Below are 22042 nucleotides of genomic sequence, written 5' to 3'. Positions count from 1 at the left end.
GTTCTCATTAGCCATCTAGTTTATGCAGGAGTGTATATACGTTATTCCCACCCTCGTAATTCATCTCCCCCTACTGGTTTCACCTATGGAGTCCATAAGGTTGGTTTTGAAATCAGGGAGTTTGTTTCCTTTTAATAAATGAGTTCTTTTGTATCATTTTTATTAAATTCCACTTATAAGTAATATCATATATTTGTCTTTCTCTGACTTACTTCATTCAATATTCATTCAGTATGATAATATCCAGCTCTATCCATGTTGCTGCAAATGACATTATTTCATTCTTTTCTTATGGCTAAATAGCATTGCATATACGCCACATCTTTATCTATAACTCTGTGGATGGACATTTAGGTTGCATCCATGTCTTGGCTGTTGTAAATCAGGCACTCGGTATTTGCCTCGCTTTCTCTCCCATTTCCTAGCATCCTCTACCTCCACTGTGTACTACCTGAAAAAACTCCTTTGAGCTTTTTTCTCCTTTAATGTACAGAATAATGGATTTTCACCCAAACTCTCGGCATTGCCAAATTTTAAAACTATGAGTCATGATTTTCTCTAAACAAAAGGTCATCTATCTGAGGTTTTCAACTTTTGACAGCCAAAGAATTGGTGGAAGTTTCGGCAATACGATTCTCCCTTTTATATAATTCAACATCTGGATGTGGCATCTCCTGCATTGTAAGGAATGGAGCAGTGTAAAGTTTTATCTTCCCACCAACATGCATTATTTTACTTTATGGAGGGCACATGTGGTTATAATTAATTATTTATTGAAAGGAGCAATTATCTTTATTTTCAGTACATTTCACTTCTGAAGAGAAGGGGTTTCGTGAGAGAACGACACATTTGTGGAGGCAGACAAATTTAAGTTCTTACCCTGACTTGCTCTAATGAGTTATTTGACAAAATATTCATCCATGCAGGGACCCAGTTTTGTCTTCTGTAAAGTAGGAGCAGAAATATCCAGGAGAGTGACATCAGCAAAATTCCTGTACAGGAATTTCTAGTGCCTGTGCCCTTTCGGAAATATTAAATTTAAAAACTATCTGTGCAGCAAAATACCTTCACAAGAGGAAGTTCCCATCGTGGCTCAGCATTAACAAACCTGGCTAATATCCATGAGGACTCAGGTTCAATCCCTGGCCTTACTCTGTGAGTTGGGGATCTAGTGTTTGCCATGAACTGTAGTGTAGGTCACAGATGCGGCTGTGGTGTAGGCTGGCAACTGAAGCTCTGATTCGATCCCTGGCCTGGGAACTTCCATATGCCATGGGTATGGCCCCAAAAAGACAAAAACAAAAACAAAAACAAAAACAAAAAAACAAACAAAAAAAACTTCACAAGAGCTAAAACTTCCACGTGAGGGATTATAGTACCTAGATGAAGCAGACACTCTACTGCATGGTAGGAAAGACAGAATCACAGAAGTCTGGGCAGCACAGCGTGGTGACACATACTCTCCCTGTGGGAAAAGGAGAGTGGAAGTGAGTTTCAGACTTCATAATGGACCACTGGTCTGTCCCAACTCCAAGGCCTAGGTGGCTCCTAATGGGCTTCCTTGAACCCAGGCCCCCCGCCAATGCAAATATCTGCCCGTTCATAAGGACCCAATAAGCCCCTGTGAACCCATACTCCAGATGGGAACTTGCAAACCATGCTCCCAGGTGGACTGATGCAATTACTTCAGATCCAGGTTTTCTACTCACCCCAGCACCAAGCCAGCCCCTGTGGCCCCAGCCTTAAGACCAGCTCCTATGGACTCAGGCTCCCAGCCACTCTATTACACGACTGGCCTGCACAGAAACAAATTCCAGGCCAGCTCCTGGAGCCCTAGGTTACAGAGTGACTCTCAATGCCCCAGGTTTCAGGCTTACCTTAGTGCCAGGCTAGCCCGCATGGCAGAAAAGGGCAGGTTACTTATTTAAGAAATAATGGCTAAGAATCTCCCAAATCTTGGGAGAGATTTCGATATCCAAGTTCATAAAGCTAATAAGTCAGCCCAACATTTCAATTCAAAATGATCTTCTCTAAAACACATTATAGAGTTCTCTTGTGGCACAGCAGGTTAAGGATCTGGCGTTGTCATTGCAGCAGCTTGGTCCAGTGGTGTGGTACGGGTTTGATCCCTGGCCCAGGAACTTCCACATACCACAGGCATGGGAAGAAACAAAACAAAACAAAACATATTATAATAAAACAATCTAAAATTAAAGGCAAAGAGAAAAATGTTAAAGCAATAAGAGAAAAAATAATCCTTACATATGAGAACTCCCACAAAGCTATGAGAGGATGTTTTAGCAGAAATTTGCAGGCCAGGAAATAGTGGGATGATGCATTTATAGTATTGAAAGTACAAAAAAGCCAACCAAGAATACTTTACTTGTAAAAGTTTTCTTTCAGAAATAGAGGGAGAAAGACTTTTCCAAATAAACAAAAAGTGAAGGAGTTTATCACCACTTAATCTGCCTTACAAGAAATTCGAAAGGAGTTCTTCAAGCTAAAATGAAATTGCGCTCATTATTAACATGAAAATATAGGAAATATAAAACATACTGGTAAAGGTGAGTCTATAGTCAAATTCAGAGTACTATACTATAATATAATATTTGTAAATCACTTAACTCTGGTATAAAATTAACTAAAATATTAAAAATAACTATAGCTATAATAATTTGTTAATGAGTACACAATATAAAAAGATGTAGATTGTGACATCAAAAATAAAATTATATGGAGGGAGAGTAAAGGGTTTTTTTTGTGTATGATCAAAGTTAAGCTTTTAACAACTTCAAATAAGATGTTTTTTGTATGACTCATGACCAAAAAAAAACCCTAAAATGTCCAGTAAACACACAGAAGATAAAGAGAATGGAATCAAAGTATATTACTGCAGAAAATTATAAATTCACAAAGAAAAACAGTACCTTGTTCACTGCTATAATTTCCCATACTTTAAATGTGCCTAGCACTTCGTAGGAGCTCGAGGATTTTTTTTTTTAAGTAACTTTGACTGAAAGGCATTAATTTAGCTATGAAGAAATCAAACTTACAATTTCATAATACAACTATATTTAAAATATCATGAACATTTAAATTTACATCTAGATTTCATGAAGAAAAGGACTGTGCAAGTAAGTATGTGAAAGATACTTCACAAATCTGAATTTATTTTCTTTGGTCATTATATGGAATGCCTAAAGTAAACTATCAAATCTCTAAATTTGGGAATAATTAATTAATTAATTAATTAATTAATTTATTTATTTATTTATTGTCTTTTTAGGGCCGGATCCACAGCATACGGAAATTCCCAGGCTAGGGGTCCAGTTGGAGCTACAGCTGCTGGCCTACACCACAGCCACAGCAATGCCAGATCTGAGCCATGTCTGCAACCTACACCACAGCTCACAGCAACACCGGATCCTTAACCCACTGAGTGAGGCCAGGGATGGAACCTTCAACCTCATCGTTCCTAGTTGGATTTGTTTCTGCTGCACCACGAAGGGACCGCCGGAATAATTATTCTAAAGTTTATGATTTCCCAATTGTGTCTGAAAAACTTTCTGAAAGTCTATAGACAAATAATTCAGCTCTATTTGAACACTTCTTTTTAAGGCCACACCTGGTGTGTATGGAAGTTCCCAGGCTAGGGGTTGAATTGGAGCTGTAGCTGCCAGCCTACACCACAGCCACAGCAACACAGGATCCAAGCCACATCTGTGACTTATACCACAGCTTGTGGCAAATGCCAGGTTCTTCATCCACTGAGTGAGGCCAGGGATTGAACCCACATCCTCATGGACGCTACGTTGGGTTCTTAACCTGCTAAGGCACAAGAGGAACTCCTATTTGAACAACTTTACTATAGGGTATTTAATACTTCCTAAGACAGCCCATTCCATTGCTGGACAAATGAGCAAACTGTATTATCCTCAGGGAATATTTACATCATTATTATTGATAAGAATATACTAGATGCTCTATGGCGATGGTCAACACACCATAGCTCATTGGTCAAATCCATCCTTACATGTTTTATATAATCCTTCAACTAAGACTGCTTTTTACCTTTTTAATATGTACTAAAAGTTCAAAACAAAGACACTATTGCATGACATAGGAAAATTATGAAATTCAAATACTAGTCTTCATAACGTTGTATTGGAATGCCGTGGTCCATTTGTTTACCATTTGTTTATCATTGTGTCCATTTATCTAACTAGGGCTGCTTTCTTTGCAGTGGGAGAGTTGAGTAATTTGCAATAGAGAACATATGGACCTCAGAATCTACTATATTTCCTATACGGTCTTTTACAGAAAAAAGTTTATAGGCCATTGCTGGGGATCATGCAAAATTGAAGAGTCACCACTTTTGAGTCTAGCTTTCAAGATCAATTGTTAAAGGCATTATACAATTTGAAAAACTTATCTTATTACAATTTCTTTTTTTTTTTTTTTTTTGCCCATGTCCATGGCCTGAGGAAGTTCCTAGGCCAGGATCATACTAGCACCACAACTGTAACGAGAATGAGAGCAGTGACAAGGCGGATCCTTAACCTAATCAGCCAGGAGGAGACTCTTACAATTTGAATTACGGTTCTTGAATCTTCAAGTCTATTCGACTCTAAAAATAATTTATGCCTATCTGTGTGTATTAAGAATCATAAAGTGGACTGTGTGTGTGTGTTGTGTGTGTGTGTGGCAAAGTCAGAGATATGCATGTGTAGATTTGCACCAGGAAATAAATTTAAATTTGGAATAGGGCCACGTGAATAATCGCGTACCTTGATGATCAAGATTGGATAAAATTATTCAGCACAAAATGAAGGCTTAAACTATCAAAATGGTAGTTTTTAAATAGAGAATCAGATGCTTATTTACATTTTCTGGCACCAGATTCTGTATGTTCATTCTCTTAAATAATTTCTTAAGTACATAAACATGTGTTAGTGCCTGTTTTCCTTACTGGCGTGATCTCATATGTGGCCCCTATTTTGACTCTATTCTTATGATGTGAGCTTTGTTACAATCAGAAAAGTAAAAAAATAAAATAAAAGTAAAAATAATTCAGTTCCCATTGTGGCTCAGCAGAAACAAATCTGATTAGTATCCATGAGGACACAGGATCAATCTCTGGCCTTGCTCAGTGGGTTAAGTATCTGGCATTGCTGTGAGCTTTCATGTGGGTTGCAGAGAGATCTCGCGTTGCTGTGGCTGTGGTGTAGGCCAGCGGCTACAACTCTGATTTGATTTGACCCCTAGCCTGGAAACCTCCATATGCCGAGGGTGTGGCCCTAAAAAAAAAAAAAAAAGACAAAAAAAATTCATTTCTTTCAAAATAGTATTTGGATCATGGACATATACTTGTTCGGTCCTCTTCATTTAGATAACAGCTTTGTCAAATGTCACAGAATTCTTTCAAGGATAGGGCAAGTTTCCTCTTTCAGTAAGCTTTCAGCGGCCAGTCAGTGAAATGACTCAGAAGCCAGATCTATTTTGCAAAAAAAATATAGGTCCTCGAATTCTGCATGTGGGGATAAGAGCTGATGGTTTGCAGTTCCCATCACAGGGGTAGCAGGTTCTCATGAGGAAGGAAGGAAGGAAGGAGCCAGGGAGAGGGTTGGAAGAAGTACCAGGAGTACCAATACAAGTGGGATACTAGCCTCACTCCTGTTTGACTACTAACCAACATCGGGACTTTAGCAAAGTTACTCGATGTTTTGTCTTAAATTTCCCCATCTTAAAAATTAAGGTCTTAGTTGAAATCAATAATTTTCATGCTTTCCAAAGCAGTGAACACTTTGGTGAAAATTCTGGCACAAGGGAGTTCCTGTCGTGGCTCAGTGGTTAATGAATCCAACTAGGAACCATGAGGATGCAGGTTTGATCCCTGGCCTCTCTCAGTGGGTTAAGGATCTGCTGTTGCCGTGAGCTGTGGTGTAGGTTGCAGATGCAGCTCGGATCCCGCATTGCTGTGGCTCTGGCGTAGGCCAGCAGCTACAGCTCCGATTCGACCCCTAGCCTGGGAACCTCCGTATGCTGCAAGAGCGGCCCAAGAAATGGCAAAAAGATAAAAAAAAAAAAAAAAATCCTGCTGCAAGACTAAAAAATGGGTGTGGAACTGACTTGGTACAACAGAAGAGCTGCTGGACTTTCACTTGAACCCCGGCAGAAGAAATCCAGAAGCCCCTCTTCGGAGCTGAAAGCTCTGCAGAACAGCCTGACAACTACAGACTGTTTACCAAGTTCTATTCCAAATAATCCGTGACTCTGTGGATAGCAGTCATCGCGTGCATTGTTTGTATATGCTTTAATGCATTGCATTTGCTGGAAAATAGTGTGTTCTCACTTATGATCAAGTGTTCCTGTGGCAGGAATATTTTAATTATTAATATGCCAGGAAAATCGTGCAGATAGAGATGGAGCTCAGTCATCTCAAGCACATGCATCGACAGCGGGAGTCACCTAGACTCAGTAATTGCAAAGGAGATTCAGGGTGTTTGGGTTGTGTGACGTACTCTGTACGTTCACATCTGTCTCACTTTTACAATCAAATTCTATGTGGGAAGGGGCTATACTTTAATAATCTTTTACCAGTGCCTAGCAACAGAAAATGTCCTGAAGCTCTTCAATAAATGAATTAACACATGAGAAGTTCTAGACTTACGGTACAGATCATTGAATTGGTACACTATTGCATAGCTATCTAAAAAAACAGGAGTAAAACTTACACATTGAATAATTAAGGATTAAATTAATGAGGAGTAAGATCCCTGGACCAAAAGTCTAATTCCTATATATTAACTCCACTTGTCATCTTGGGTACCTGTCTATAAGTCTCCGTCTAGTAGAAATAAACATTATAATCTCTAAATTTCCTCCAATACTGATATCCCATGAGACTATGGTTCCATTGACACAGAAAAGAATCCTCTTAAAGAGTTTTTCATACATTATTCAAATAATTACTGTAAATCTTTGCTTCCCGAGTCCTGCCATCTATAAATTCTAAGGATTCTTTCTAGTGCAGCCTTTCAAGGACTATGGAGAAATACTGAACGGTCTCAGGCCACACTTAAGACACTGACCCCTTCTTTTGCAGCATCGAACAAACCCCACCCCTCCATCTGGGGCTCCTGGATTTCCCATTCTGGGGGGTCCAGGGACAGGGGACCACACCAAAATGTTGACACCAGATGATCACTGTGACCTTAAAATGTTGGATAATCTCTCCCTTCTACGTGGCATCAATGTGGGAGAGGACTGTGAAGATGGAGAACTATAGAAACATCTGATAATTTATCAAAGAAATTGTATCAGATAGACAATATCAGCAGCTGTATCAATCAGGCTTACTTAAGAGACAAACACTCAAACGCTTCCTCCCCATGTTATAGCGGCATCACCAATTTCACACTATACCTCATATACACAAAAAAATGGTAAGGTTCCTTATTTTTGTATAATTCATCCACGGCTGGTTCTGATCCCCAAATCTTCTGGGTAGTAAGAACAAACAAAGGACAAAACAAAACAAAACAAAAACAAAAACAAACAAAAAACTTGCCAGCTAATGATGCTTCAGTTTTTCACAATATGAATGGCATTCATAACCATTTAAGAGAATCTTTGGGGAATAAACTGTCAATATTTTCACCTATTTCTCTTTCTTCTTCCCAAGGTAGCACCTGGATGTATCAGAAAACTCTCCCTACTCTTCAGGGGGCAGAAATAAGCTTTGGATCCATGGGTGGGTCCTTGGTCCACTCTCTAGTACTGGCTGGCTTTGTTGAAGAGGATGCCTCTTTCCCAGATGGCCATTATTTACCTATTCACTGCGGAATGAATGTTATGGTATGTTTCATAATTCTTGATTGACATCCCACTGAATTTAAATCCCAGATGAACCACCTCATACTATGAAATCTTCTTTTTTTAATTTTTTTAAATTATAGTTGATTTACAATATTCTGTCAATTTCTGCTGTACAGCAAAGTATGCAATCTTCTTAAGTTATTTGTCCTGTCCTTAGTTTTCTTCTGTAAAATGGAAAGAATTTTGACGGTTCCATGCTATAGTACATGTTCAGTGTTTGACACATGGTAAGCCCTAAATATATGTTAACTATTATTATGGAAATTAGACATTAGGCATGGCAAACAGAAAATTTGGGGGCTTAGCAGGATGGGACTGCATGCTAGCTATTATTGTTAATGCTAGTTTAGAGTCTAGGTCTTCCAGGCCCAAGGTTTGTGTCAAACACTCTAGGCTGAAGGACCTTTTGTGGACACTGATATCCCCAAATATTAAGCATCAGCCTAAGTACATTTCTCAAGCTTTTCTAGCAACAGGCATTAAAACCAGTTATCAGGCAATTATCTATAAGCAATCAAGCCAATGTATTTTTCAGAAACTCAAGGAAAAAAGGCACTTTCATCTTTACTCTGTCTGACTTTCAATCATTTCATTCTAGATCTTGCAACCTGACACTAATTTCACAGCATCGAAGTGTGAGAAAAGATCATTCCAATACTGACTGTTAAAAAAAAAAAAATAACCTACAGGGACTTCTGGCTGCTGGGCCATTTATAGTTTCTAAATTAATCATTTACAGTGTGTATATATCTGCATTGGTGGTTTCATTGACCAGTAAGTGTATATTCCCTTACCAGGAGCTCTGCTGCTCTTTTGCTCACTGAGTCATTCTGCTCACAAGGATATCACATTTTTAGTTTTGAAAGATCTTAGCCTTTGTTCTTATTAGACCTCTAGTCAAACAGTTCTTTCATTTCCTGTGGGTACTTCATGAACCCTAGCAAGTAGTCCACTAATAATGACTTAAATCTTTCAATAAATGTAGTGACATCTGTAGAGTCTCAGGCTTTGTGTCATGAGCTGGGAATGCGCACAGTTAGAAGAACAGCTATTAACGCTTGTCGGAATGCGGGGAGGGCGGGGAACGATAGTGGAGGCTGAAAGGTTTCTCAGAGGTGGTTTAGTTCAACCGAAGGTGGGAAAAAAGATGCCCTCTCTCCCGCCTGGATCATTTCCCTCCAGCTGCTGCCCCGATTTTCTTCTTTTCTCACCACATGTGAAGAGTAATCTGTGTATGTTTCTCCATTTTCTCACTCCCCACTCTGCTTCGGCTTTTGCTTCCATCACCCTTTGGCAAGGACCCTCTGGAAGGTCTCAGCGGGATCTCTGCACTCACCACATTTACTGGACTTTTGGGCGATACCGACCACTATGTTCTTTGACCTGGGGTGCAGTAGTCTTCTGTTTCCATCTGCACCTTCAGTCACTCCTTCTCTGACCCTTTCGTAGTTATTGCTCCTTAGCTAAATAGATATTAAAAGCTGGGGGTTCCTCATGGCTGTCTTGCTGTCTCATCTAGAACTTCTCCCTAAGTCACAGTTTCTATGCCTCTGGCTTCATGAACAGGTCAAAGGCTATGACTTTCAGACCAACGTAATATAGCCCTCCCCCCTCCAAGGCTCTAGCTCTCAACCTGAATGCATAATCACTGATTTGCTATTTCGTCCTGAATGTTTCACAGGGTAACCTTATAATTTCCCCCCAGAAACTATTCTCCATCTCTAGTGTTTCCTATCTCAATAAGGGGCACCTCCATCCTTCTGTTTGCTTCATCATCTTGGACATCCTCCTCATTCTCAGACGTATATTTAATAATATCCAAGTCTAGGCAAGATCCCTTCTAAATATTTTTTGAACCGAAGCATGTATTTACATCTTTACTCCTGAATTCGAATCCAAGCTGCTACATCTTTCTCATGGAAGCTTTCCAGAATCTTCTAAGAGTACTTCAGCCTTCTCTTCCTGTCCTTCTTTTTCCTAATGTCCTGGTGAAAGTGATCTTTTATGTGCCCTTCTGACCTTGTAACCACACTCATTAAAATCCTTCAATGACTTCCTATTATTCGTAGGTCACAGACAAGCTTTGATGTGACTCAGCTGTAGTCGCTTGTTCCGGCCTCTCCCTAATTCCACAGCCTCCCTTACACCACCTTGCTCCTCCGTCATTTCCTCTCAGCCATTCGGAACTTCATTCACCTTCACTTCCCCACTCAAAATCCATTCCCAAGTCACTATTCCATCTTCCAGTCCTCCTGTCTAGCTAGCTCTTACTTGTCTTTTGTGTCTCAGACTAAATGATATTTCCACATTGATGCTTATCCTAATACTCAGACCAGATTGCATCTCTCTTATATTCTCTCATTTTACAATGTATTTATTGCAATTACAAATGTATAATAAATTGTATGATACTATATTTTATTCTGTTTCTCTGATAGGCTGTAAGAACTATGAAATCAGGGGGCCTATTTGTATTATAAATTTTTGTCTCTTCATCATTAGCACAAATTTAAAATTATTTGTTCAATGAATGGATGAATGAATGAATTAGACATACACCTTCTGTTAAATGCTTTACATTTATTGCTAACAGAAAATTTAGCAGTTTTTCCCAGTTACTTTGTTCTGTGTCTCTAATTTGTGATGAATATTGTCTAACTGGTAGTATTGTTGTAATGAGTAAATATATTTTACATCTATCAGTATGTTAAACTCTCCCGGAGCAAGTGTTGAGAGCACGTCAGGCAAATGGATGGAAGTATGCAAGTAGGCATGGGGCAAACGTGGGTCTGGGTACTTTGGAATCCTCCACATATCATTTTCTGAAAAGGGAACCATGATTACAAAGCTGACAACCTCAGCATCAAGACTAGAAAAAAATGGAGATTATTTATGGATTACTAGCAACATGTGCTTACGTGCAAAGTATCAGATTTACTAGTGATGTACTCGAGGGAGAAGCACCAGCTGGATTTCTAAACCCTCTCGCCCTAGTTGACTGAGTCAGGCTCACAGAACTCTTTTCTGTGGTCCAGAAATAGAATGGACTGTGGAGTCCAGGAGGTAACCCCTCGAGGTACTCAGCGGTTTTGCTCACTGTCACAGCACTGATCTAATGAGCCAAAGATGCATGTTCAATATCACCTTCATTGAATTAATTCACCTAAAATAATTTCCTTTCTGAGGGACTGTGGTGAGGACCCACGGAAGAAAGCTAGATCAGGCAAACCTCAGAACATCTGGTGCTCTAGCTTTCACCCCCGCAGAGAGGGAGGGCCAGATGCCTTTCTAGGAAATAGAATTTTCTGAATCGTTCTATTGTCATGCGTTAGTTAATAGTGGAACTAGCCAAAAATAATTTGAAGAAGGCAGGTTATAAATAGCCACTCACTTACCTACCTACCTACCTAAAATATAAACCGGCAATAATTCTTCCTTCTATCAATTCTCTCTTTGAAAAGTATTGGTTTTATACATGGATGCACCGACAAACACCCTCATCACTGCCCTCCACCCTCACTCTGCTCCAGTAAGTAGATGATTTAATTTGCAATTAATTGTGAAGAAAATTAAAAGATGAGAAAAAGCAGTATAGGATAGGATTTAGGAAATGAGGCTTTTGTATCAGAGGGCTCTCTTTGGAAATTTTTTTTTTTTTTTTTTTTTTTAGGGCCACACCTGCGGCATATGGAAGTTTCCAGGCTAGGAGTCAAATCAGAGCTACAGCTGCTTGCCTACACCACAGTCATTGCAATGCTGGATTCGAGCTGCATCTGTGACTTACACCACAGCTCATGGCATCGCCAGATCCTTAACCCACTGAATGAGGCCTGTGATTGAACCTGAGTCCTCATGGATACTAGTCGGGTTCATTACCACAGAGCCGTGATGGGAGCTCTCTCTTTTGAATCTTGAGGCATTTTGCACACAGCATGGGCTTGGACAAGTTGCTTAACCTCTTTGGGACTCCTCTCTGCAATAATGTAAATGGTAATACTCTTATATTTGTGAGTTTTTTTCCATCTAATCACATTAAACCACTTAGTACAGTGCCTGGCACATCTTAAGTGCTCAGGAAATAATAACTATTTCCTTTCTAATTATCTTGTTTTTGATAGTCAACACCAGTCATTAGTTAATATTATCCTAGCAAGCAAAGGAATTCAAAATTTTAAGCAATCATTTATAATTCTAAGACTCTTTTCTTAGCTTTCTTTCTTCACCCACCCACGGTTATAAAACCTTGGAGAAAGAAATCAATAGATGAAACAAAGTCTACCTTTCATGGATTTATCCCTCAAAGATTCCAAGGAAAGCTAGGGCAACAGAGGGGATACGAGCCTAGGAGAAGAAAAGCTTGTTTCATCATTTCTAACTCTGAGGTTTGATTACTCTGTTTTCAGCTACAACACTAAGAAAATACTATTGACTGTTTACCACATCTGAGGCCCTGTTTGGAGGTGAACTTTGTCCATCGAGATTAATATATCAAAGCCCTACCCCAGTATTTCAGAATATGACCTTATTTGAAAATAGTCACTGGAGGAGTTCCTGTTGTGGCTCAGTGGGTTAAGAACTCAACATAGTATCCATGAAGATGCAGGTTTGATCCCTGGCCTCGCTCACTGGGTTAAGGATCCAGCATTGCCATGAGCTTTGGCACAGGTCGTGGATATGTCTCAGATCTGGCGTGGCTGTGGCTGTTGTAGGCTGGCAGCTGCAGCTCCAATTTGACCCCTAGCCCAGGAAATTCTATATGTCAAAGGTGTGGCTGTAAAAAGGAAAAAAAAAAAAAGAAAAAAAGGTCACTGAATATGTAATTAGTCAAGATGAGGTCATGAGCGTGAGCCCTAACCAAATATCACCATTGTACTTATGAGAGGGGTGTTTAGGCGCAGAGACATATGTACTGGACCAGGGTCATGTGAGGATGAAGGCAGAGATCAGGGTGATGCTTCTGCAGGCCAAGGAGTGCCCATGTCAGAAACCCCCCAGAAATTAATGGAGAAGCAGGGGAGAGATCCTCCCTGACAGCCTTCAGGGGGAACCCACCCAGCTGACACTTTGACCTTGCCTCCAAAATTTTTTGAGGCAGCACATTTCTGCTGTGTAAGCAACTCAGTTTGTGACCCTTCGTTAGAGCAACCTTAGCAAATGGATACAAGCCAAACGTATTACACGTCAAGCGTGTCGCGTGTACAATCAATGTGTTATTCTTAAGTTATTTTTCCCACTTTGAGAGGGTTAAGCCTAGTGAGGAATGCTCATGTTATCCCTCCTCTGTGGCTTAATTTATTTCTTGATGAAGATTTTCCTTCCTTCTCAGGCTCACTGTCTTCCACAACAGACTCTGAATTTTTTGTAACCCACTGAGTTGTAAAACCCACCGAGTTGTAATGTGTGTATTGCTCCTTAAGGTTATGGTCATGGGTTAGTCAATTTTATCTCTTACACAATACTCTTGAAACAGGTAATCGCTAGAAAGATGAAGGAAGGAAAAAAAAAAGGCAAAATAAGAGCCTAGAGGAGAAAGAGTCTCCTTCCTATAACTTTTTTTTTTTTTTTGGTCTTTTTGGTGTGTGTCTTTTTTTTTAGGGCCTCACTCAGTGGCATATGGGGATTTCCAGGCTAGGGGTCCAATTGGAGCTGTAGCCACTGGCCTACACCACATTCACAGCAAGTGGGACCTGAGCCTCATCTGCAACCTACACCACAGCTCACCGCAATGTTGGATCCTTAACCCACTGAGTGAGGCCAGGGATTGAACCTGCGTCCTCATGGATGCTAGTCAGGTTCGTTAACCACTGAGCCACGACAGGAACTCCCCTATGACATCTTAATAGGAGCCTCAACCTCTTCCCAAGAGGGTCTGATGTGACATGCCACTTCCAATTTTCCCATCTCTTAAGTGCTCTGACTTCTAGAATGTTCCTTCTAATTGTGAACTGAACTTTGTTTTCCTGCAGCTTTTTAGTTAGATTTGAGTCTTAGTTTTTCTTTCTTGAGAAATATGCAAAGTATTCTAGCCCTCCTCCCCTCCTTCCAATCCTTCACAGAACTTCTCTTCTAGAGATTACATCACATCCCACATGGAGGTAGTTTCTGGATCAGTTCATACTGATAGAGGTTCTAATATGGGGGAATTTCTCTCTTTCTCTCTCTCTCTCTCTCTCTCTCTCCCACTTTTTCCTGCTGCATCCATGGCACATGGAAATTCCCGGCTAGGGGTTGAACATGAGCTACACCTGCTGGCCTACACCACAGCCAGAGCAACACAGGATCTGAGCCATGTCTGTGACCTATACCGCAGCTCATGGCAATGCCAGATTCTTAACCTACTGAGCGAGGTCAGGGATTGAATCCACATCCTCATGGATACTAGTTGGGTTCATTACCACTGAGCCACAATGGGAGCTCCTTTCTTTCACTCATTGCATCTTTGGATCACATTTGAGAGATAAGCACTATTTCCATCACAGAGTAAGGAGGCGTAAGCTGGGTGAGGCAAAGTGATTTGTTTGAGGTCAGATGGTTGAGAAGTAGCAACTATGGAATTCATACTCTGGTCTCTGACACAAATTCAGGTTCTGGTTCCACAAAACCAGAAGTAAACTTTTTTGCAGTGCTGAGTCTGATTTACCCTCTGTCCATGACCTTAAATTCTGCATTAAGAAGGGGACTGAAAAGTTCCCTGGTGGCCTTAGTGGGTTAAGGATCTGACATTATTGTCACTGCTGTGGGACACTTTCAATCCCTAGCCCGAAACTTCTGGATGCCCTAGGTGCAGCCAAATTAAAAAAAAAAAAAGTGTGTGTGCATGGGGTTGGGGGTGGACTGAGATCCATGACTTCAGTAATAACAACTGGAGACTTAACCCTACTCAAACACAGTCTATTCAACAAGAGCAGGCACCAGCTGGCATACGGCATTGGGTGCCAATAGATCTGATAGTGCTAGGCAAAACAGCCTTGATTGGCAGCTGTTCCTTTGTCCAGCTGTCCAACAGATGGGGAGATGAGCAACAAAATGACCTAGCTGGCACCAAATATAACTATTCCTTTTTTATGATATTTGAATGTTGGAGCAATGAAACTGATGTGTGAAGTTGTCTCTAAAATCAAGGTAGGCCTATACAACAATTCAAAATTCTCCCCTGTATTATGTAGTAGAAAAAAATGGTTTCGAAGTGAGATGTCTAGGTTTCACCCTAGATCTGTTGTTGGCATGCTGTGTAAACTGGGGCTTCTCGCTTGGGTTCTCTGGCTCAGTTGTCTTATCAATAAAAACCTCCACAGTTTTGTTTGATGATCACATGCAAGGATATGTTTGAAATTATTTAAAATGTAAAAAGTGCCATGAAGTATAAACACATAAAAGGTCTAGGTACTTACAGATAAGTCCATTGTTCTGGGTGATGGAAAGAAGAGTAGAGCATTTGTTTACCCTTTCAAAAGGAAAAACCCACAAAATTTAACAGAGCAGGGCAGAGGCCTCATTGACTTATGCAGAAATCTGTAAACCACACATCTACATTAAATAGCAGAGCACTGAGCTTCTATGAAATTGATTTGTCACTTGTTATGCTAGTATTTTCAGAAAGTACAGAATTTATTTTTCCTTTTGACTTGGTTTGTTTTTCCTATTGTGCTGGGGCTGGAACTTCAGCTGTAAGGTTTAAGTTTTTCTTTATAAACTTTACAAGGAATAAGGAAACTGTAAATATACTACAATTCAACAACTATTTTGATGGAACAGTGGCTTACTTTTTAAAGATTGCAAAGAATAATGCGGACTCACTAGCATTGGAAATTAGTTGCCTATGTTGTAAGCATACAACGTCAGAATTTGGTGGCAGCTACACAATTATACAATCCAAAATTCTTCTTATAAGGAAAGGAAACTCATAGTTTAAACAGGATGCAAAAGATAACAGACATTATGCAGCATCTCAGAAGTTTCTTGCTTCCTATGACTAAATGTCATTTGTTCATCTTTTAATTTCCCATGGGTATTTGTCCATTTCCCTCTTATGGTGTGTGTGTGTGTGTGTGTGAATAAAAGTCAGAAAATCTTTACATTTGAAGACTGAATTTGATGCTATGCATGCTGGGACTGAGAATTTTCCATCAAGACATTAGAGTCTGTGTTGACTGGTTTATAATGGAACATGTGAGACATGGTGCAATTGGGTATTTCACAGGATAAAGTGGGTATTTCTCCCGTGATAATTATCATCATGTGTGTGTCAGTCTCTCTAAGTTGAAAGTTCTTGGACGTAGCCCATTTTTTGCTCTATATGGCTAGATTTAATTCTCATATCAGTTCCATGGATTCCATAATATTGACTAAAGTTAAAATGCAATGTTTAACCAGGGGAAGTTTCACTTTCTCTTACAAGAAGTCAAGGACATGACAACAAATCCTCCCACATCGTAGTCACAGGTTTGAGGGGATTATAGATCTGGGTGATATTTCAGAATTTACTCTGTTCATTGGAGAAGGGTCATACCTTGTACAGATTTGGGAAATAATAGCAAATAGTCAAAGTAGAGAACACATAATAGATGAAACTTAATGTACACTATAAAGGCTGAATTTTTGTGTAGTGCAAATCTAAACAAGAATTTTTTACAAGAGATACAGAGTGAAGTTTGTCAAAGGACAATGAACCAAGACCAGAGAATGCAGAAGAAAGGAAGAGAGGGAGATGGATAGGGAAAAGGAGAGGGAGGGGGGAAGGGAAGAAGAGAGAATGGGGAGGGGGTGGAGAGGGAGAGAGAGAGAGAGAACAGCGTCAAAGTTTGGTATATAATTTGCAAAGGTGGCCTCAACAATTTCTCACATCCTGGGACACGCTTTCCATTGCAATGGGATTTTGCTATTCCATCGATGTGTAATGTCTGTTTTTTCTCCTCTGCAATATGGCCTGGCCTTATAACTTGATTTGGCCAATGGAATGTGTCAGAGTGACATTGTACGACTGGCCATCTTCAGTTTCAAGAAGTCTGCCTTTTTTCCCTTGCCCTTTAGGAATACTTCCACCATCATATGAAGAAGCCTGGTCTAGCAGTTTGGAAGAGAAGAGGCTATTTGTAGTAGAGACAAATCATCCCAGCTCCTGGACCAATTAGTCAACTGTCAGCATCATTTGCCAGAAATGTAAGTGAGACCATCTTGGACAACCCAGCCTCTGTGGAGTCATCAAGCACATCATGTGTGATCTCAGGCAAGACCAAGGCAAGAATCACTCAGGTGAGAACAGACCATTTTGTTGGAGCTCAGAATCATGACCAAATGATTGCTGTTCTAAGCGATAAAATTTTGAGGTGGTTTTTATAGTAATACGTAACTGATATAACATGAACCTTCAAAATATATTCTTCAACCCTAATTCAGCAAGCATTTACTAGTTCTATGGCCATATCTATACCCTATTCAGGAGATCTGATCATCAACTCTAGAAATAAGTTTTAGGTTTGCCTGACTATTATGTATCCAGTTATCCAATTAAATTAATTACTATTACTCTACAGCTACAAAAGTGGATATGGGAGAGGGTATAGACAATGGATAATTTCTCCCCTACATTGAGTCATTTTGGTCCATTCCTCCATCCCCAATCACCTATAATAACCAGATCATACTTCTTCAATAAAAGAGAGACCTCTTTTTAAGCTAATGTTATAATTATATATATATACACAAATATACATATAAGTATACACATATAATATATACATATACATACATATATATACACACACACACTTGATATTAAGAACTATTCTAAAAAGGAGTTTTGGCTTTCTTTCCGTTTTCTTGACCAATAATCAGTAGCCTCCTTACACAATCATGTCTAAATCTTCCACGTAGCCATGTTCTTTTGGGGTGTGCCAGTCTTTGCCTTATGTATGACTGAGCAACAGATTTTGCGAGCAGTTGAAAAGCCATTTTGCCTTATACAATTTTCACCATAGACATCTCTCTTGGGGAGTCCACAAGACTACCCCAGGTTCAATAATTAATTCAGAGGCGCTCACAGGACTCAACATAAGGTCATATCCATGAATAAGATTTATTACATGAAAGGACACAGAGCAAAATCAGCAAAGGGGAAAGATGCATGGGTGAGGCCCTGAGGAATTGAGGCACATGCTGGGTCATACAGGCAATGCTGACCCTCTAGCAATGGGTTGTGACAACACTTGTGAAATGTTCTTTCCCAAGGAAATGCATTAGAGTGCCCAGGTGTTTTATTAGGGTCTCATCACAGAGGCACCCTCTGTCAAGCACATACTGAAATTCCGGGCCCCTTTAAAAAGAATAGGTGTTCAAAATAAGCTGTATGTCTTACACAGGCGTAAGTGAATTTAGGCGTAGTGAATTTCTGATTGGGAAATGGTGGAAAACTTCCCCCAAATCTAAGTCCCCAGATACCCCCAGTCAAGGGCCAAATTTGCAAGCAGATTTTTCTAGGGATAGCGGCCCCAGGTCTCCACGTTTACTCTTTTCTGCACATGGCCCTTTTAACATTAGCACCTTTCATGTAGTGTTTACTTAACATCACCATTGACAGGAGAGCGTAACTTGCCCTGTGGGTCACAGGCAAGTGTTAGATTATCTTGGGAGTTCTCGTCATGGCTCAGTGGTTAATGAATCCAACTAGGAACCATGAGGTTGCAGGTTCAATCCCTGCCTTTGCTCAGTGAGTTGAGGATCTGGTGTTGCCATGAGCTGTGGTGTAGGTCACAGAGGCAGCTCGGATCTGGCGTTGCTATGGCTGTGGGGTAGGCCAGCGGCTACAGCTCGGATTAGACCCCTAGCCTGGGAACCTCCATATGCCGTGGGGGCAGCCCTAGAAAGGCAAAAAGACAAAAAAATAAATAAATAAAATAAAGAGTTAGATTTTTTTTTTTTAAAGAGAGTAAAGTTCTGTGTCCCAAGAACTTGAGGAAAAGAGCATTAGAATGCAGAAATAACACTGAATAAAGAGCCAGGAGATCTGTATCTGTCTTCTTGTAGCTCTAGCATCTGTCAGACTTCCAGCAATTATTAAATATCATTTGTGACTCTTAATACTAAGACACGTCTTTTTTTTTTTGTCTTTTGTCTTTTGTTGTTGTTGTTGTTGTTGCTATTTCTTGGGCCGCTCCCACGGCATATGGAGGTTCCCAGGCTAGGGGTTGAATTGGAGCTGTAGCCACCGGCCTACGCCAGAGCCACAGCAACGCGGGATCCGAGCCGCGTCTGCAACCTACACCACAGCTCACGGCAACGCCGGATCGTTAACCCACTGAGCAAGGGCAGGGACCGAACCCGCAACCTCATGGTTCCTAGTCGGATTCGTTAACCACTGCGCCACGACGGGAACTCCTAAGACACGTCTTTTTAACTAGTACTCCAAGCATATCACATTCAAACACTTTTTTCTGAACTACTTCCTATGGTGCGTTGTATAAAACCCATATTCCTCACCTTGGCCTTCAGTGCCTATATAATATGGGTTCTACTTACTTTCATATTTTCCATCACTGCCCTCCCCACCTTCTAATTTAGACCTTATTGTGCAGCTGGATAGCCCTGTTTGTATACTTCCAAACAGGGCATTTCCCTTCCCTTTGGGTTTTCTCATGCCGTCCCCTCTTATCCAAATATTATTTCCTCTGACCTCCTCTTGCTGAAAATGTGTCACCTTTTTAAGACCCAGCAAATGTGCACATTCCATCCATATCTTTAAACTTGTTTTGTTTTGAAATGTTGTGTGATATTCTCACTTTGGAATCTTATAGCATGGTTTGTATCAGTTATATACCCCTTAGTATGTACTCCCTGCACAATAGTTAGACTGTAAGTTCTCTTGAAGGCAAAGAGTGAATTTCCTTTTATTTTGCACCTTCTATAGTTCCTAGAATAATGTCCAAAATACATTTGGCAAAGGGAAAAAAAATGTTTGCTGTCTGCTGACTTCAAATGAATTGAAAATTCAAATTACCTAAGAGGGTATTTTTTCATGTTTTTGAAACTAAGCTTGTTATCATAATTATGTCTCTCTCCATAAGGGTTTTTGATGGTACTTTTAATAACAGCAAAAACTATGACTGTGAAGATAGCATTTTCCATCCCTCCCTCAAAGACAGAGTTTCAAGGCCCTTTGTGAAAGCAGGTAGGAGGTGAAGCAAAATCATTTGCTTGGAGTTGTAAAGGTGCTGTCCCATTTCCCCCAAACCACAGACTGACTCACTCCCACGCCACATCTTTGGGGCATCACACTTGCCCATGCCAGACTCCCAGTCATTAACCTCCCTTCAGAAGCCCCCTCCTTCTCTTGAACCAATAGCAGTACTTGGTCTTCCTTGATTTCCTTATTTGAAAACTACAAAGAACCTCAAGTTATTTCAAAGATTTGGCAGCCAGTAGTGTGCCCCCCCTAACATCCCCTACTGTGGTGGGGTCCAAGTTGAAGTTATGGTTCTTGCTCTCAGCCGTTTCCTGCCTTTGGGAATTGACAGAGAGCTGGGCCCCAGGATACTCGTTCTCTTTATCACCCGGACCATGTCCATGCACACACGCTACACATACACACAAACACAACAAAATCAAACACATATTTTATTTAAAAATATTTTCTGGAGTTCCCATCATGGCTCAGCAGTGAATGAACCCAACCAGCATCCATGAGGATGTGGGTTCAATACCAGACCTCGTTTGGTGGGTTAAGGATCCGGTGTGGCCATGTGCTGTGGTGTAAGTCACAGATGCGGCTCGGAACCCGCATTGCTGTGGCTCTGGCGTAGGTCAGCGGCTATAGCTTCGATTGGACCCCTGGCCTGGAAACCTCCATATGTCATGGGTGTGGCCCTAAGAAGACAAAAAAATTTTTTTTCAATAAGCACAGAAACTATTAAAAAATAAAACCTATGTTCCCACACATGGAAAATCACACAAGCCAGTAGGTGGTCATGTTTGCTTTGAAATTGTGCTTATGATAAAACAGAACAGCCAAGATAAATTTGAAGTCTTCTTTATTTTCCTCTCCCATCTCACACCTCTTTCTCCTTCCATGATACAATAACTATAAAGAATTTGGTGACTTTCCTTCCAGTCCTTTTAGGGTATGTTTGCTTTATGAATAAGTGTCCATAAACAGTATTAGTCTTTAAATGCTTACAAAAGACATCGGATTATACTTAACATTCTTCAACTTGCTCTTTTTAACTCCCAAGTATTTGACATTGATTTTGGTTCTTACACTTAGATATAACAGACTTATTTTTGTGCACAATACTTTAGTAATTATTTTACTAGACTGTTCTAGATCAATTTTTTTCTCTATTTATTCCTACTGATACATACATGGATTGTGTCTAAATTTTCTTTGCTATTATAAACAATGCTGCAATAAATGAACAAATGTTGTACTGTGTATGGTTTTTTCTAGGGTATAAACCTAGAAATAGAATTATTAGGTTCTTGGTTATTTTTAGGTTGATTAGATATGCTTCTTTCCTGTTTCTAATACTCCTTTTCTGCTGCTACCCAAGTGATAAGTCTAAGATGCAAATCTGGGAGTTCCTGTTGTGGCTCAGCTGCAACAAGCCCAACTAGTATCCATGAGGTTGCAGGTTCGATCCCTGGCCTCACTCAGTGGGTTAAAGATCTGGCGTTGCTGTGAGTGTAGGTCACAGAGGCAGCTCGGATCCTGCGTTGCTGTGGCTGTGGCTGTGGTATAAGCCAGCAGCTGCAACTCGGATTCAATCCCTAGCCTGGGAATTTCCATATGCTGCAGGTGCGGAATTGAAAAAAAAAAAAAAGTAAATTTGATCATGTCCCTAAAATATTTAAATACTAGTGACTTCCCATAGTCAGTAAAATATGGTATAAACTCATCAGCTTGATATCCAAGACCCTTTATAATTTAGTTCAGTCTACTTCTTCTGGCTTATCTCATTCACATTTTATTCCCCAGCAATGTAGAAACATTTCTTACTCCCTAATGGCATATTGAAATGTAGTGCCTCTATCCTTTGCCCAAATTTCTTCTTCTATCCAGAATTCCCTCCTTGTCTCTTCTTGACCTCATTGCACCCTTCAAAACGTATCATAAGATCACCTCCTATAATAACCACCACCACAGCAATAATAGAAAACATTCACTGGGTGTTTG

This window comes from Phacochoerus africanus, chromosome 6 (genome assembly GCF_016906955.1).
Source record: "Phacochoerus africanus isolate WHEZ1 chromosome 6, ROS_Pafr_v1, whole genome shotgun sequence".
NCBI classification, from domain to species: Eukaryota; Metazoa; Chordata; class Mammalia; order Artiodactyla; family Suidae; genus Phacochoerus; species Phacochoerus africanus.
The sequence above is the reverse complement of the archived record's forward strand: the minus strand, read 5'-3'. Positions refer to the sequence as shown.